The sequence below is a fragment of the Protopterus annectens genome, chromosome 2.part0, assembly GCF_019279795.1.
Source record: "Protopterus annectens isolate FY-2018-M chromosome 2.part0, PAN1.0, whole genome shotgun sequence".
NCBI classification, from domain to species: Eukaryota; Metazoa; Chordata; order Ceratodontiformes; family Protopteridae; genus Protopterus; species Protopterus annectens.
The window spans coordinates 183,278,554-183,295,159 of NC_056728.1; positions in this window are offsets into that span (position 1 = coordinate 183,278,554).

The window sequence follows — 16,606 nt, forward strand, 5'->3', positions numbered from 1 at the left end:
CTCTGACAAGTTTCAAAGGGGAAAGAACAGGCGTGCACGAGGTAGAGGGCAATACCGAGGCTCCTACAGGGGCCGCCAATGGCAACCACAAAATCAGAGAAGTGGCACAGGTAGTTCACCTGCACCACAGGGACAATCACAATGACTTACCTTTCACCCCGCCTACCAAGGCTCAAAGAGAAGCACCTCTAGGCGGAAAATTATCTTTATTCTCAAAAAACTGGCACATTATAACAAAGGACAAATGGATTCTGGACGTAATAGACAGAGGTTACAGGTTCCACTTCCATACCTTACCAACTGGACAAGGCATGCCAAACCTGCCACAAAATCAAAGGGCAGAGGCACTCATAGAAGTTTCAAAGCTGTTACAAATAAAAGCAATAGAGAAGGTTCCTCCTCAGGAACAAGGCCAGGGATTTTATTCAAGACTGTTCCTTGTTCCAAGAAAAGAAAAACAATGGAGGCCTATATTGGACTTGTCCGTTCTAAATACTTTTCTCATGGTGCCAAAATTCAAGATGCTGACGTTACAGCAACTCCTTCCCATGCTGGGCAAGGGGTCTTGGCTGGTTACTCTGGACCTCAAGGAGGCATACCTGCATGTCCCTATCAGACACAGTTGCAGAAGATACCTCAGATTTCTTGCAGGAACAGAGCACTATCAATTCTCAGCATTGCCGTTTGGCTTATCTACTGCGCCCAGAGTATTCACGAAATGCCTGGCATCAGTAGTAGCACATTGCAGACTCCAGGGGATTCAAATATACCCTTACCTGGACGACTGCCTCATACAAGCAGACAGCAAACAAACCGTGATAAAAACTTGGATTATGTCATTCAATTGCTACAGGCTTTGGGATACACAGTCAACATTCAAAAATCTACTGCCATCCCAACAGATTATTTTTCTAGGAGCAAAGCTGGACACACAACTACAAATGGCTTTCCTCACAGAGGAGAAACAAGAACATTTAACAGATTACTTCAAAAGCCTAGCAAAACTAACCCACCTGACTGCAAGGAAGACCCTGCAGGCCCTGGGGTTCATGGCATCTTGCATTCTTCTAATCCCTCTGGCAAGATTACATATGAGAAAGCTGCAATGGTACCTAAAAAGCTTGTGGTCTCAACACAGCCACAACCTAGAAGACATAATACCACTCATACCATGCCTGCAAAGGGAATTCTTGTGGTGGGCTCAAGCAAGTCATTTAAATGAAGGCATGCCTTTCTACAAAGCTCCAAGTCAAACTATTACAACAAACGCCTCACACCATGGATGGGGGGGCGCACATGGACGGCAGATGCATTCAAGGGCAATGAACTCCCATGGAAATGCATCAGCACATAAATAAAAAAGAGATGTTGGCAGTGATACATGCAATAGAAGCCTTTGGAAAATCTCTTCAGCAAGGTCATCTGCTAATAAGGACAAAGGACAATGTTCTGGCAGACAGGTTGAGCAGAAATTTCTTGGATCCACACGATTGGATGCTACACCCACGCATTTTCTCACAAATAACAACTGCATGGGGAAGAACAGACATAGACCTCTTTGCATCTCATCTCAATCATCACCTGGAAAGGTTCTGCACAAGGATACACCATCCTCTAGCCTGGAGGACGTATGCTCTTTCCTTCAGCTGGAATGCCCTAACAATTTATGCATTCCCTCCTCTACCTTTACTCACCAAGGTGTTACTGAAGATCAAAGCAGAACAACCAAGAGGAATCTTGATAGCTCCAGACTGGCCAAGGCAACACTGGTATCCATTGCTACTGAGCATAACTCACACCAAACCGTGGCCCTTGCCTCAATGGCCTCTGCTCCTGACTCAACACAATTACAGGACTGTTCATCAGAACCTGCAAACTTTGAAGCTGACAGCTTGGAGGGTTCCATGACTGTGACCCATGACTCCCTCTCCAAAAAAGTTCAGGAAATTTTGCTGGAGGCCCGCAGACCTTCCACCAGAAAAACCTATTCGGCCAAATGGAAGAGCTTCATCATCTGGAATGTCAACAAGGGCCAGGATGCATCACTGATGAACATACCTCAAATATTAGAATACTTGGCAGAAATGTTTCACAGTGGCCTCTCATACTCTTCCATCAAAATCCACGCTTCAGCTATCTCAGCACATTACAACTGTGATCCACCTGTGTTTTCGCATCCCTTGCTAAGACACTTTCTAAGAGGGATAAAGAATATCAAACCTCCAAGGAAACCACCAATTCCTGCATGGGACCTCAATTACGTCTTGGAAAAACTAACTCTTCCTCCTTTTGAACCAGCAGTATCGTCAGAAATGCAATTTCTCTCTTGGAAAACGGTTTTCCTGTTGGCAGTCACCTCAGCAAGAAGAGTCTCGGAGATACAGTCCCTCATGGCAGTTCCTCCTTTTCTTATTTTTCATCAGGACAGAGTTTCTCTTAGGACCAATCCTTCATTCATGCCTAAGGTGATATCCAAAGTGTCTCTAAACCAAGCAATTCACCTGCCTACTTTCTTTCCTAATCCTCAAAATAAAGGGGAAAAGCTGCTGCATACTTTGGACATACACAGACAACTACGCTACTACTTGGACAGAACAAAGACCACCAGGAAGTCTGACCAATTGTTTGTAGCCTATGCTGCTGGAGCGCAAGGAAAAGCAGTCACCAAACAAACTATTTCAAAATGGCTTGGACACTGCATCAGATTCTGTTACTCTTTCCATGGAAAAAGTGTGCCAGCCAATATTAGACCACACTCCACCAGAGCTATGGCCACATCCACAGCCTTTCTAAGAGGAGTGGCTACAAAAGACATTCTAGAGGCTGCTACATGGAGCTCCGTGCATACATTTACCAAGCACTACAACCTGCCATTATACTCCAGATCCCGAGCAGGCTTTGCTTCGGCAGTCCTGCAGGGCCTTCTAGCTACACCATCTCTTGCTTAGTCCTACCACCCCCAGCTTGGCTATGGTATTCAACCCATATGTCAGGACTGCAGTTGCATTCTTGAAGGACATAGTACAGTTTTGTACCTACCATAAATGTAGATGTCCAATAGATATGCAACTGCAGTCAGGTTTTCCCTCCCTCCTACCCCTCTGTTTTTCCCTTGGGTCCTTTCACCCCTTACCTATTAGCTGGGGTTATATGTTATGGTGTATCTGTTTATTACTGTTGTGCATGTCTGGTTTATCTGTTTATCCATTCACAAAATTTAGCCTTCCTTGGAGGGCACCTGGCATCTGGGGCAAGAAACACTGAAGAAGATGGAGTCGGCTGATGCCTTTATACCCCAGCCGCTCTGACATCGTGGAGGAGGCGACATCGGCCGACGCCAGACCCAGACTTTGGAATCTGGCCGACCAAAGGGCTGCCTGAGGCAGGACAACCCATATGTCAGGACTGCAGTTGCATATCTATCGGACATCTACATTTATGGTAGGTACAAAACTGTACTTTTCCCTTCTCCATTCTATGGAGACTAGGGTTGCTTGGTATAGCTATCAAACGAGATCTGAGTAGTTACCGCCTAGCATTGTGGGATATAGGGGAGCCTCGAGCCGGTGGAATTAGCTCTCGAGCTTTAGTATTGGCCGAGTCGGAGCCGAGGATTGGCTCCGAACCCATCCAGCGAGAAAGAAGGCGAGAAGAAGACAACTAACATGGAACGTTATGGTAGGTACATAACTTCTTATTCATTACTATCCGCTGTGCTTTGGCCTTCCCAGAGCTAAATTTTCAGTTGCAATAGAGTCAGGATAAAGTGTTTGTGCCAACTTCCCTCCACAGATCATGGATGCATACAAGTGATTGTGCGTTACACCATGATAAATTGTCATCACCTCAGCTGCGGTCAGTTTGAAGGCTTCACTAGTTGCAGGACGGGTCTGCATGAACTTTGTCATCAGTTTTGCTTCTGGAGCTGAAGACTTTACTGATGTTTGTCTGACTTCTGGTGGCTTTTCACTAGCTTTTCTCCATCCCATTTAATAGTGAATGTTGTTCCACAGGACATGCACTTGGCCATGGAATCTGCTTTTGGTACAGAACACACACCCATGGATAACATTGTTTCCTAGACTTATTATAATTACAGAATGTTTTGGACGACTTAGCACACTTCATGATGCTGCTTCCAGCTTCTTGTTGATCCAGTGGTCTTTCCCAAACATGCATCTAGCTCATGCAGAATTCTCCTAACTCGGTATGCAACTGCAATAAAACCAAAGGAGGTATTAATACCATTCAGTGACCCAACTACAACAGTGCCTGGGGTGTATGGTCTGTGTCATATACCCTCTGAACAAAGATAGTTGTTCATGAAGTGTTGCCTTTCTGTCTGTCTCTGTTGTTTAACATCAAGAGAAAATCTGCATCTTCTTTTGTATGATGGTACTGATAACCATTAAATTCCTGTTTTTGAAGTTTATGAGGTGGGTAGAAATAGCACCCTTCTCCCCATAATGACTGCAGTCTTCAAATAAGCTTCTTCCACTAGGCACAATATTCAAGTCACAGATTTTTATGGTTTACACAAGGATAGGTGGAATATACAATTTATGTTCATTAGTGACAGAGCATCTCACTGCAGCTGTGTTGTAAAACTGCACAAATAATATCCCAAACTTTTAAATTCACATTAGAAGTAATGGATAACACTTGTATTACTGGTATATAAATAAATACACCACTATTTGACACACACATGCAGAGTGTGTGTGTGTGTGTGTGTGTGTGTGTGTGTGTGTGTGTGTGTGTGTGTGTGTGTGTGTGTGTGTGTGTGTGTGTGTGTGTGTGTGTGTGTGTGTGTGTGTGTGTGTGTAATATGTTATCATCTCCGGAGACAGTGTCCTTCAGCAAATCTTATTAAAGCACATTTCTGCAAGAGTACACCATTAAACCATAGCCAGGAGTAATGGAAAAACACCTAGAACTGGAATTACCCGAACAATTCTGAGTGGTACACTCCTGGTTAACAGCCTGATAGTAACAGCGGCTTTGACATGCTAACTAAACAACACACAAACCTGAGTAAAAAGTTATTAAACCATTGCTGCTCAGATTTAGATGCATGTACATGATTTACTAGAGCTCTTTGTGAAAAGTGGGCATACCCAATTCAAAAGAAATACTGAGAGGAGCGTACACAGGTTTTGGTGTGGAACTAAAAAAAAAAAAACTATGTACTCGGACTACATAAATGCACTTTAATTTGGATAAACTGATCCTTTAGCAAATCCAATACCCAGAAAGATGTCCAAAGTGAACAGTTTAATTGATTTACTTGGTGATTGTGAAGATTAGTGTGAAGCTTTGCCTTTGCTTTACCTACAGATAACAGTAAAAGCAATAGTTTTTCTTAACCTACAAGTTTGACTATTAGTCGAACTTGAGAGACAACTCGCATATGAATAATTCATAATACTTAAGAGATACAGAAAAATAACTTTTCTTTAGAAGTCAGCAGATTGCACAGCATGCATTATCTGCATGACATATCATTCATTATATGACATTTCCCTTAACAATAAAACTAATACAAGAGTAAAACAAAATCAAAATAGAGTTCATTATAATAAACTGATGGACACTATAATTAATCACAGATAAAAAAAATCACATACCTTAACTCCATAGTGTCTTGAATTTAGGCCACCCATAATTGCAAAGATTAGGAAAAAGTGGCAAGTATGCCCAGAACTCCCTATCCTTAAAATCTGTTTATCCAGTTACTTTCTCAGGCAACCCTAAGGAATACTAAACGTTAGCCAGACTGGAAGAAGACAACTATATATCAGTAATAATGTAATCTACAATCTACATATAACTATCCACCACTGCCAGTGCAGCTCTTTCATTTCAGAAGTACATGCCCACTACAATAGCTCTTAACCAGTCAGGGACAAAACAGAATCAGGAACAAAATCCAGAAATAATCAGGGACAATTAGGGGCACTTGAGACATTGACAGAATAACAGAATGTGAATTAATGTACGGTTTCTGAAGTAAAAGAAGTTTATTCCTCTACTTAGTGTAATTATTTATTAAATGTAATTTTCTACATTTTTTCTAGAAATCATTGATGTTAAGTTGTCTATCTCGCCTTCATTCTTGCTGGATGGGTTCGGAGCCGACCTCGGCTCCGACTCGGCCACTGTAAAAGCTCGAGAGTTGGTTCCACCGGCTCGAGGCTCCCCTTATATCCCACAATGCTAGGCGAGAGTTACCTCAGATCTCGTTTGCCGCTACAGCTTCGAGGTTGGTTGCTTCTACCGGTTCCTGGTGAGTGTTAGCTTTTTCTTCAAAAAGTTTCTCTTTTTTCCCCTTTTTAACTTATTTCTACCTAGTTTAGTGTAGAACATTGAGACTTTTTCCCCGACCCTTTTTTTCCCCGTTTTCTTACTAAAAGAACCGTTGGTTCTTCCTTTGGGCCTTTGGCCTTCCCTTCCCTAGGGAGTGTTTGTGTAGTTGCTTTAACTTTTTGTACTTAAGTATTAGTATTTTTGGCTAAAATTATTATTATTTTTAGTATTACTAATTTTTGCTGACAGGGTATAACTGTGTGTTTGGGTGTGTGTTAGTGTACACCTGTCAGATATAGGAAATGTCAAAAGAAGCAAAGGTCTCCGGATTCAAGAAGTGTGATGCGTGCTGTCAGAAAATGTCTCTGACAGACGCTCACACTTCTTGTGTCTATTGTCTGGGGCCTTTGCACCTGCAGGACTCCTGTGCTGTGTACCATGGCTTCAGCCCCAGGGTCCTGCAGGAAAGGAAAAACAAGTTGATTCTGAGAGGCTTGTTGAAGCCAGAGGATTCCCTGTCAGTTTCAACAGGGAAGCCCTCTAAGGCATCGAGGTCTTCGGCTCCGGCTTCTGAGCCGAGACCTCAGGTTGTTCAACCTTTGCCTTTATCGGCTCCGGCTGGAGCCGATAAGACTCAGTCCACAGTTTCTGTGGCTTCTCGGCTCGACCGGAGCCGAGGTTATCGAGTACCGTGTCGGCTCCGACAAGATCTTCGGAGCCGACAACCAGAAAGAGGTCTAGGTCACCTTCTCTTGGCTCCGTTCATTCAGCTCCAGGATCTCCCCTGCTGTCTGAACGGAGCCAAAGGTCTCATTCCTCTAGGTCATCGAGGCTTTCCGATCATGACCTTCAGAGGGTGGTGAGTCGACTACTTAAGTCCGAGGCACTAGCCCAGATGCTTCAGAGCCCGACTCATCAGTCGGTGCCTGCCCCGGTCCATCAACTCTTTCCTCCTTCGACTCTTTTGAGTTCGGAGCTGGGTCGTGTCGGAACCGAGACTGTGGTCACTTCCGAGCCGAGACAATTGTCTTCGGCTCCGTCGTCGGCTCCGTTTTCTTCCTTGGAGGAATCTCGGCGCCGGACTTCCCTCGTCGGCTCCGAGGGGGTGAGTGGCATCGGACCCTTGTCCGACCCCCTCTCCCTCTCGGTGCTGCGGGGCGGGTGAGTCCGGCCCCGACATCGGCCTCGGAGCCATCACTGTCGGTGCCGAGGGGGGTCCTTAGCTCCTCGGAGCGGGGACCTCTGGCTCTGCCTGACAGGGGTGCATTCGAGGTCATGCGGAGTGTGTTAGAGCCTGGCTCTACTCCACAGTCGGCTCCGTCAGCCCCTCCCTCTATGCTGCCTCAGGGTAAGTCGATTCACTCCCTCATCCCGGACCGCAGAGAGCCAGCTCCTCAGGAGCCCCTTTGGGATTTCATCCTCTTCGAGGCCTCTCCTGATTTGGCAGAAGAGCCTCCTCGGAAGAGGAAGTGCAAGAGGAAGCACATTGACTCACCTGAGTCTATCACGTCGGACACAGATCTGGATGATTCTGAGGGTTCCCCCCATTCCCCTTCTGAAGATGTCTCATTTGCAGACATTCTGGAGATCCTGAAACAGAGGGGAAATTGGCCAGCCCTCAACCCTTCGGAGGACGAATCTGTGTATCTTGAGGTGTTTGGCTCTCGTCCTTCCACCTCCTGGGTGTCCCCCCCCTTCGACCCCCTCATGCAGGTGGTTGCTAAGAAGGCATGGACAGCTCCTGATTCAGTGGACCCCACTCCCAGGAGACCCTCCAAATTCATCACAGCTCCATCAGACAAGCAATTTTTATCAAAAGGAGTTTCTGTGGATGCTATGGTGGTAGCTGCCGCCACAAAGAAGGAACTGGCTGATCCTTCAGTGCCTGTCCATCCACCTAACAAGGAATCTAGGTCCATGGATAGGTACGGGAAGTGGATGTTCTCCTCAGCGACGTTTGCCATGCGTTTGCTGAATTACCTGTGCCATTTCACTCGTCTTCAAAGGGACTTGATCAAGGAAGCGAGTGAAATGTTAAAGGACCCTACAGCTGCGGGTTTCCAAGAGAAAATGAACACGCAGCTGGCTACCCTTAATTCCATATCCAACTCCTCCATGCGCCTCCTCTCTTATGCGGCCGATGGAGCGAGCAGAGCCGCAGGGACAGGGGTAGCCTTACGTAGGCACGCCTGGATGCGGCTATGCAACTTTGCGGAACCTTTCAAGACGTCTTTCACGAACTCCCCTTTTGATGGATCATCTCTCTTTGGTCCTCAAGTGAAAGAAACCCTGACTAGGTGCGAGACTGATGGCAAGACCCTTTCTGCCGTCGGAGTCCGTTTTTCGACTCCTTTTATGACTTACCCCTAAGGCCAGAAGGGTGGGAAGATGTGGTTCCGTAAACAATCTGAAGGGACTTAGCCTGACGCACAGAGTCGTTTTCCTACCAAAGACAGAGGTGGGAATAACAATGGCAGACGCGCCCTAGGGGCAGGGGGTCCGCAGAACCAGGGCAATCGGGAAGCCTTTCCTGACAAGCCCTTTCAGCATCCCTGAGGTGTTGCCCGACTGCCCATCTTCGGAGGCAGTCGGGGGAACATAGTCACTGTAGCCAGAAGCCTGGCTATCCCAGACTCAAGACAAATGGGTACAGTCCATCATTTCGAAGGCTATTCTATCCCCTTTCTTCGTTTTCCAAATCAGTCAAAATCCCTTCCGGATGTTCCACCCGCTCAAAGGGATATAGCAGCTTTGGAAATTTCAAAACTGCTTGCAAAAAGAGCAATTCAGTCAGTGCCAGCAGACCAACAAGGATCCGGAATCTACTCAAGGTTCTTTTAGTTCCAAAGAAAACAGGGGACTGGAGACCGATTTTGGATCTCAGTGTCTTGAACAAATCAGTCAAGAAAACAAGGTTTCGGATGGTCACGCTGCAATCCATTCTTCCCCTTTTGGGCAAAGGAAACTGGATGTGCTCTATAGACCTTCGGGATGCGTACTATCACATAAAAATGAACAGACGCTCCAGAAGATTCCTCCGCTTCAGGCTGGGAACCAGTCATTTTCAGTTCAGGGCCCTGCCCTTTGGTCTCACCACTGCCCCCCGGGTGTTTACCAAATGCATGGCAGTGGTAGCTTCTCACCTGAGATGACAAGGATTCCAGGTGTTTCCATATTTGGACAACTGGCTTCTCACAGCTCCCACCAAGCATCTCCTTTTGATGGCCAGAGATTATACTTTTCACGTTTGTCAAAAACTGGGTATTTCAATAAATTGCGAAAAGTCTGTTTTGTCGCCTTGTCGTACTATTACCTACATAGGCGCAAATTTAGATACTATAAACATGTCTGCAACGCTAACGAACCAAAGGATATCAGACATTCACAAACTGGTGTCACTTCTTCTCAACAACAACAGAGCCAAGGCCAGGTTAGTTCTAAAGGTGTTGGGAATCATGGCAGCGGCCATACCTCTCCTCCCATTGGCCAGATACCACATGCGGATCCTTCAGTGGATGCTTTTTTCTCAATGGTCATACCAGGAACTTCCAATGTCTCACACCATTATGATCACGCAAGCGTGCAAAAAGCATCTCATGTGGTGGATGTCTTCCCCAGCTCCTGTCGGGAAGACCATTTGTTCCACCTCCTCCGGTTGCTACTCTGACAACGGATGCCTCCTGATCGGGTGGGGGCATTATCAGGGCAGGACAGTCCAGGGCACATGGCAACCAAACGAATGCCACTTGCACATAAATGTTCTGGAGATGAGAGCAGTGCTTTTAGCGTTGCAAGCCCTTCAAGACTCTCTTCCCTTAGGAACGATTGCAATCCAGACAGACAATATGTCTGTAGTGTGGTACATCAACAAACAAGGCGGAACCAGATCATACCCCCTGTGTCGAGAAGCACTCAGACTGTGGCAATGGGCGATTTCTTCTCAGCGTTTTCTGATAGCAACGCACATCCCGGAAGTCCAATCACATTGCGGACAAGTTGAGCAGAGCTATACTCATGCCTCACGAGTGGTCTCTGAAAGACTCTGTAGTGAGAGAGATATTTCTCAAGTGGGGTCAGCCTTGCTGCGATCTTTTTGCTACTCCCCAAAACAGCAAGTGCAGAGAATACTTCACTCTATTCCCTTTACCAGGCCAACCCAGCAGGGACGCTCTAGTCCAAGTTTGGCCCCGGGGACTTCTGTATGCATTTCCTCCTTTCCCTCTGATCTCTCAAGTAATACAGAAAGCTATCGCTCAGAAGGCCTCATTGATCCTCATTGCTCCTTACTGGCCTCGACAAGTGTGGTTCCCCTTTCTACATCCTTTTCTCTTGGAGCGACCGTGGAGTCTGGACCTAGTTCCAGATCTTTTGATCCACCAATCGGGTCAGTTTCATCGCTCCCTCCCCTCTGAACCTCACTGCTTGGTTCCTCCAGTTCCAACCGTAGCCAGGCTTCCTCATTTATCTCACTCGGTTAGAGATATATTGATAGCTTCCCATAAATCTTCCACTCGAAAGATTTATTTGAGTAAGTGGAAACGCTTCTCATATTGGGCACAAGGAAAGGACATAGATCCTTTCACCGCTTCCATCCAACTAGTCCTTGATTTTCTAGCTGAACTCTTCCATGCAGGTTCATCTCCATCTACTCTTAAGGTTCAATTGGCAGCTATTTCTAATTTTCATGTGGGCGTTTCTGAATCTGCCCTAATGTCCCACAAACTTTGCAAAGCCTTTTTGAAAGGAGTTTTTCTTCTCAGACCTCCTATAAGAAATCCTCCTTCTCCCTGGGACCTAAATTTAGTTCTTGCTTCTTTGATTCTTTCCCCTTTCGAACCTGCAGCTTCATGTTCCTTGAAATTATTATCATGGAAAACTCTCTTTCTGGTGGCTATCACATCAGCTAGAAGAATTTCAGAACTTCAAGCACTCAGTTGTCGTTCTCCTTATCTTCTGTTCCATAAGGACAGAGTTTCCTTCTGAACTAACCCGTCCTTTTTGCCTAAGGTGGTTTCAACATCAAATCTAAACCAAAGCATTGACCTCCCTGTCTTTTTCCCAGAGTATTCAAATAGGTCTGAACAAAAATTACACTGCCTGGATGTTCATCGTCAATTAAGGTACTACTTGGACAGGACGAAACAATTCAGAAAATCTGATCAGCTGTTTGTCTCCTATGCGGAAAGCAGAAAGGGACTTCCAGTTTCAAAGGTATCATTATCCAGATGGCTAACATCTCTGATTACCCTTGTTTATGAGATTAGACACCAAAACTGCCTAATAAACCTAAAGCCCATTCCACCAGAGCTTTGGCTACTTCTCTAGCCTTCCAAGACAGACTGCCTATTGACACCATTTGTGCAGCTGCTACTTGGGCTACTCCTCACACTTTTATTTCCCATTATAAGTTGGATTTAGCTTCTAGGCATAGAGCTAATTTTGGTTCCACTGTTCTCAGGAGTCTGTTCCGTTAGGCCACCCGGGACAAGGTGCTAGGGACGGTCCCATCCAGCAAGAATGAAGGCGAGATAGACAACTTAACATATAGAAGTTATGTTCTTACCATAACGCGTTCCATGTTAGTTGTCTTCTTCGCCTTCTTCTTGCCCCACCCTCCTTCCCCCTGGCCTGGACAGACCTAGAGGAGTTGTGATCGTGACCTCTCTTTCTACCACCTCTTTCTTTGTCATATGCTATTATGCATATTTCTTGTTTCAGGATGTAGGTCACCCTTCTTTCTTCCTGTTGTTAGAGGTGGATTCTGTTTTACAGGTATACTGTTATAAGCTGGGGTTAGCTTACAAACGAGATCTGAGGTAACTCTCGCCTAGCATTGTGGGATATAAGGGGAGCCTCGAGCCGGTGGAACCAACTCTCGAGCTTTTACAGTGGCAGTGGAGCCGAGGTCGGCTCCGAACCCATCCAGCAAGAAGAAGGCGAGAAGAAGACAACTAACATGGAACGTTATGGTAAGAACATAACTTCTATTTTTAGGGAGGGATTAAGAGGGACAAAGCTTAAGGTTTGAGTCAAAATCAGGGACAGTTGAGAGGTATGCCAACCACAGCTAGTACAACTCTTTCATTGCAGAAATAATGCCTAAAAAAACTACCAAATCATGCCAAAAAGTCTTACAGCGATAAGTACACTGTTAAATGCCAATTGCAAAGGCTGCAAATGGAGACTAACTGGATAGAAAAATCTGTAGAAAGATTTAAAGTAAGTGGGGGGTATGCAAGTGGAGTGGAAGATAGGATTATGGAAGGCGTACAGAAATATGAAATGTTTGTCTTCTGCACTACAGCAATTATACCTAAACTCCCCTATCATATTATTTTGTTATGATATAGTATTTTTTGCAGTATATCTAAAGATGCATATCAGTTATAGTATTACAGCAAGACACAGACTGTTGCATGATGCAGAAAGCACCTTTAACGGTAGCAAACATTATGGTTTGACCAGTCTTTACCAATGTCGTTATGCAATGTGGTAATTCATGGGAAAAATGGTTCCATGAATTACCACATTGATAGTAGTCCACTGAACACAGAAGGCGTTATAAGAGATCTGGGAACACAGGTTGACAGCAACCTCTCTTTTGATCACCACATTGCCACTGTGGTCAGAAAGTCCTTCTATGTGGCACATCTCATTACTAAAGGTTTTGCATCCAGGAAGAAAGAGGTCATTGTCTCCCTCTACTCTTCCCTCATTAGGCCAGTCATCAAGTACTATGCCACATTTGGCATGTACCTCACTAGACACCTGCAACAACTAGAGAGGCCGCAGAAGTACCTCACAAAGAGGACACTAGGCCTTAAACACTTGTCCTATGTGGACAGACTCAAAAAAACTCCAACTATTCTCTGTCTAATGTTACTGGGCAATCTCTGCTTGACTTACAAAGCCATGTTTGACCCAACTCTGTTAGAAATGCTACATCTAAAGAAATCCCAATCCCTCTGCACCACATGATCCAAAGACCTCAACCTCATTACGACAATCAACAGAACATACTGGAGGGACAGGTTCATAACCCATAGACTGCCCATGCTATGGAATAGACTTCTCATACATGTCAAGCAGAGAACCTCGCTTGATGAGTGGCCATTAGCCTAGTACACACCTATGAACCTGTGAACACTATGAATACACTATAGAAAGCAAGGAACCATGCAACTAGAAGCATAATTTTGCAAAGCAATCCATCTAGCCATCCACAACCTCCTTTCCTATTTTTACACATATAATCAGGGTGTCACTTTAGATGTTGTTAGGATAGTCATAGGGCTTTTTATTAGGCTTGATATGATATGAAAGTAGCAGAGTTTGAAGCCCAGTTTCATCATATAAGTGAAGTAAAGGAATACATGTGTGTGTGTGTGTAAATATATATATATATATATATATATATATATATATATATATATATATATATATATAAAATATACACACAAAGAAATTCTCTATCACTTATCCCTTAGTTTTTGGTGGTAAACTCAGATTATGTCATGAATACAGGAAAGGGGGGACTCTTGTAAGATACAATGGTCTACTGCTAAGATTTCAGATACCCTTTAGTCTACATGTGGGGAAAATATTGAATTGGAATATTAATTTATCAGTGTCTTAAAAGACTTATTTCATTTTCTGAAAGAAAATTTTGTTGTATCCCATTTTTGTCATGATAACCCACTGATTTTTTAACTGAAATAAATGTCACAAATAGGTTCATAGGTAGGTACTAGCCTATCTGCCAGAAAGCATTTATAAGCCTAGCCAGAATGTGTTGGCTTTCGCTGCCCCTTTAGATTAGTTCCCTGTGCCTCTGTCCAGCAGACCCACTGAAGTGATCCCCAGGTTAAACTTTCTGTTTCCCATCCACTCGTCAAGGTTTCTCTTGAAGAGTGTTAGTGAGGAGCTCTGCCTAATGTAGATTGGAATGTTATTCCAAAGCATGGGAAGTCTCTAGGATAGGAATCTATCACTCCAGCACATCCTATTTATTGTTGTGGTGAGGTTTAGTTCCCTAGAGCGTGTGGCTCGAGGGGATATGGTTTTCTTTAAATGGAGCATGTCCATCTATTCTGGATTGGACATGGCCTTGTATGTCAGGCAGAGATCGCCTCTGAGTAGGCGGTATGCAACCGAGTACAGCTGGAATTTCTTCAGTCGAGCTGCACAGGGCATCTGTTTGAGGCCAGTGATACTCTTGGTGAGGTACTTCTGTGGTCTTTCCAGCTGTTGCAGGTGTCCTGTAAGGTACATCCCAAATGGGGCATTGTACTCTATGATGGGTCTGATGAGTGATGAGTAGAGGGGTACAATGACCTCTTTTGGTCTGGATGTGAACCCTTTTGTGATTAGGTGGGCCACATAGAAGGATTTTCTAACCACTTTGGCAATGTGATTATCAAAGGAGAGATTACTATCTACTTGGGTCCCCAGATCCCTTATTACGCCTTCCATATTTAGGGGACTATCACCTATGTGGTAGTTTGTGGGTACTTTGTTTTTTCCAAAGGGGATGACTATGCACTTTTTGCCATTTCACTTGAGGCCATGATTTTGACACCAGGTATCCATCTCAGTGAGACCCTTTTGGAAGATGTCCGTGTCAGCCAGAGAGTCAAGTTATAGCCCCTAGATTACAGTCATCCGTGAACTTGGTCAGCCGTAGTCCACCTGTGCTTGCCTGTACCTCTGAGAAGTATATGCCGAACAGGAGGGGTCCTATGACTGAGCCATGGGGAACACCACTTGTAACGGGTTTAGAGTCGGACCTAGCTCCCGCAACTCTCATCATGTAGGTTCTGTCTGTGAGCCAGTTGGCAACCCATCTTGTGACGCAGGGGTTTATGTTCAGGATGGTGAGCTTGCCTATAATACCAGAATGGGGAATGGTGTCGAAGGTCTTTGCGAGGTCTAGGTAGGCTGTGTGTACCACCTTTCCCTCATCTATAGCCTTGGTAACTGTCTCAAAGAAGTCCACCAGGTTTAGGAGGCATGATTTGCCCTTAACAAAGCCGAGCTGGGTAGGGACCAGTGTTTAAAGGTTCCCAATGTCTCTGTTAATGAGTTCCATGATGATGCACTCCATAGCCTTGCAGACCAAACTAGTCAGGCTTATAGGGCGATAGTTCCCAGGATCTGTTGTGGCTCCACCTTTGCGGAATAACCGTTGCTGTGCGCCACTCTGTCAGCCTGTGGAGAAGCTGAGTTTGAACAGTGTGTTTAGGTGAGGGGTTAGTTCGTCTTTGAGCTCGTGTAGAATGCAGCCTGGGACACCGTCCAGTCCCATTGATGCTGTGTTTTTGACTTTGGAGAAGGCTGTTTTAACCTGAGTGTATGTGATTTCAGGGGCTTTACATTCTTCTGGTATGCTTATGGGCCCTTTTGGGGGTGCGAGGGGGGTGAAGTTTGCACTGGACCTGTCTGCCAGGATGTTGGTGATATCGGTCGGTTCAGTGTATTTTGTGCCATTCTGCACTAACTCTGAGCAGATCTGAGCATTGCCACTTAGATTCTTGACATAGCTAAAGAATGCCTTGTGTTTATCTTTGGAGTCCTTGGCCATTTTTATTTTGAAGCTCGCCTTGGCTGATTTTATGAGGGTTCGTAGTTTCTTGCTGATACTGGTCAGGGATGTCTTCCCTCCTTGGGATTTTACTATTTTCTGTACTAGTTTCCTCCTTCTATTGTATAGCTTGTTTATGCCAGGGGTCCACCAGACTGGTTTCCTTTTCTTGGAGGAGTGAGTCTTGGTTTTGCTTGGGATAGCATGGTCCATGCATTCTTGTAGGTGCCCGTAGAATGCATTAGTAAAGGATTTTGCAACTTGGACAGAGTTATCCTTTAGCATGAGGGCTTTGAATCTTTCCACCTCAGTCTTAAGTAATGTGAAGTGTGCTTTTGAAAAGTTTTTCACAGTGGTTTCCTTGTCCGGGGTTGGGGGCAAAATGTGAATATTCAAAGTGATTAGTTTATGGTCAGATCTAAGCAGCGAGTGGTTGACTTCCAGTGTGGAACACCGGTCGCCCATGTTGGTGATGACTAGGTCCAATATGTTGTCACCTCTGGTGGGAGTGTTGACCAGTTGCTCAATGGCATTTGCGTTTTTAAATTCTAGGAAATGTTGGGCAAGGGAGTTAGTACTTGAGTAGCTCTCCCAGTTAATGTTTGGGTAATTGAAATCACCCAATATTAGGGTGTTTGGTAGGACCTTTATGTTTCCCAGTGTTTCCAGAAATGTGGAATGGGGGTCCTGGGACATGGTGGGTGATCTGTAGCAAGCATC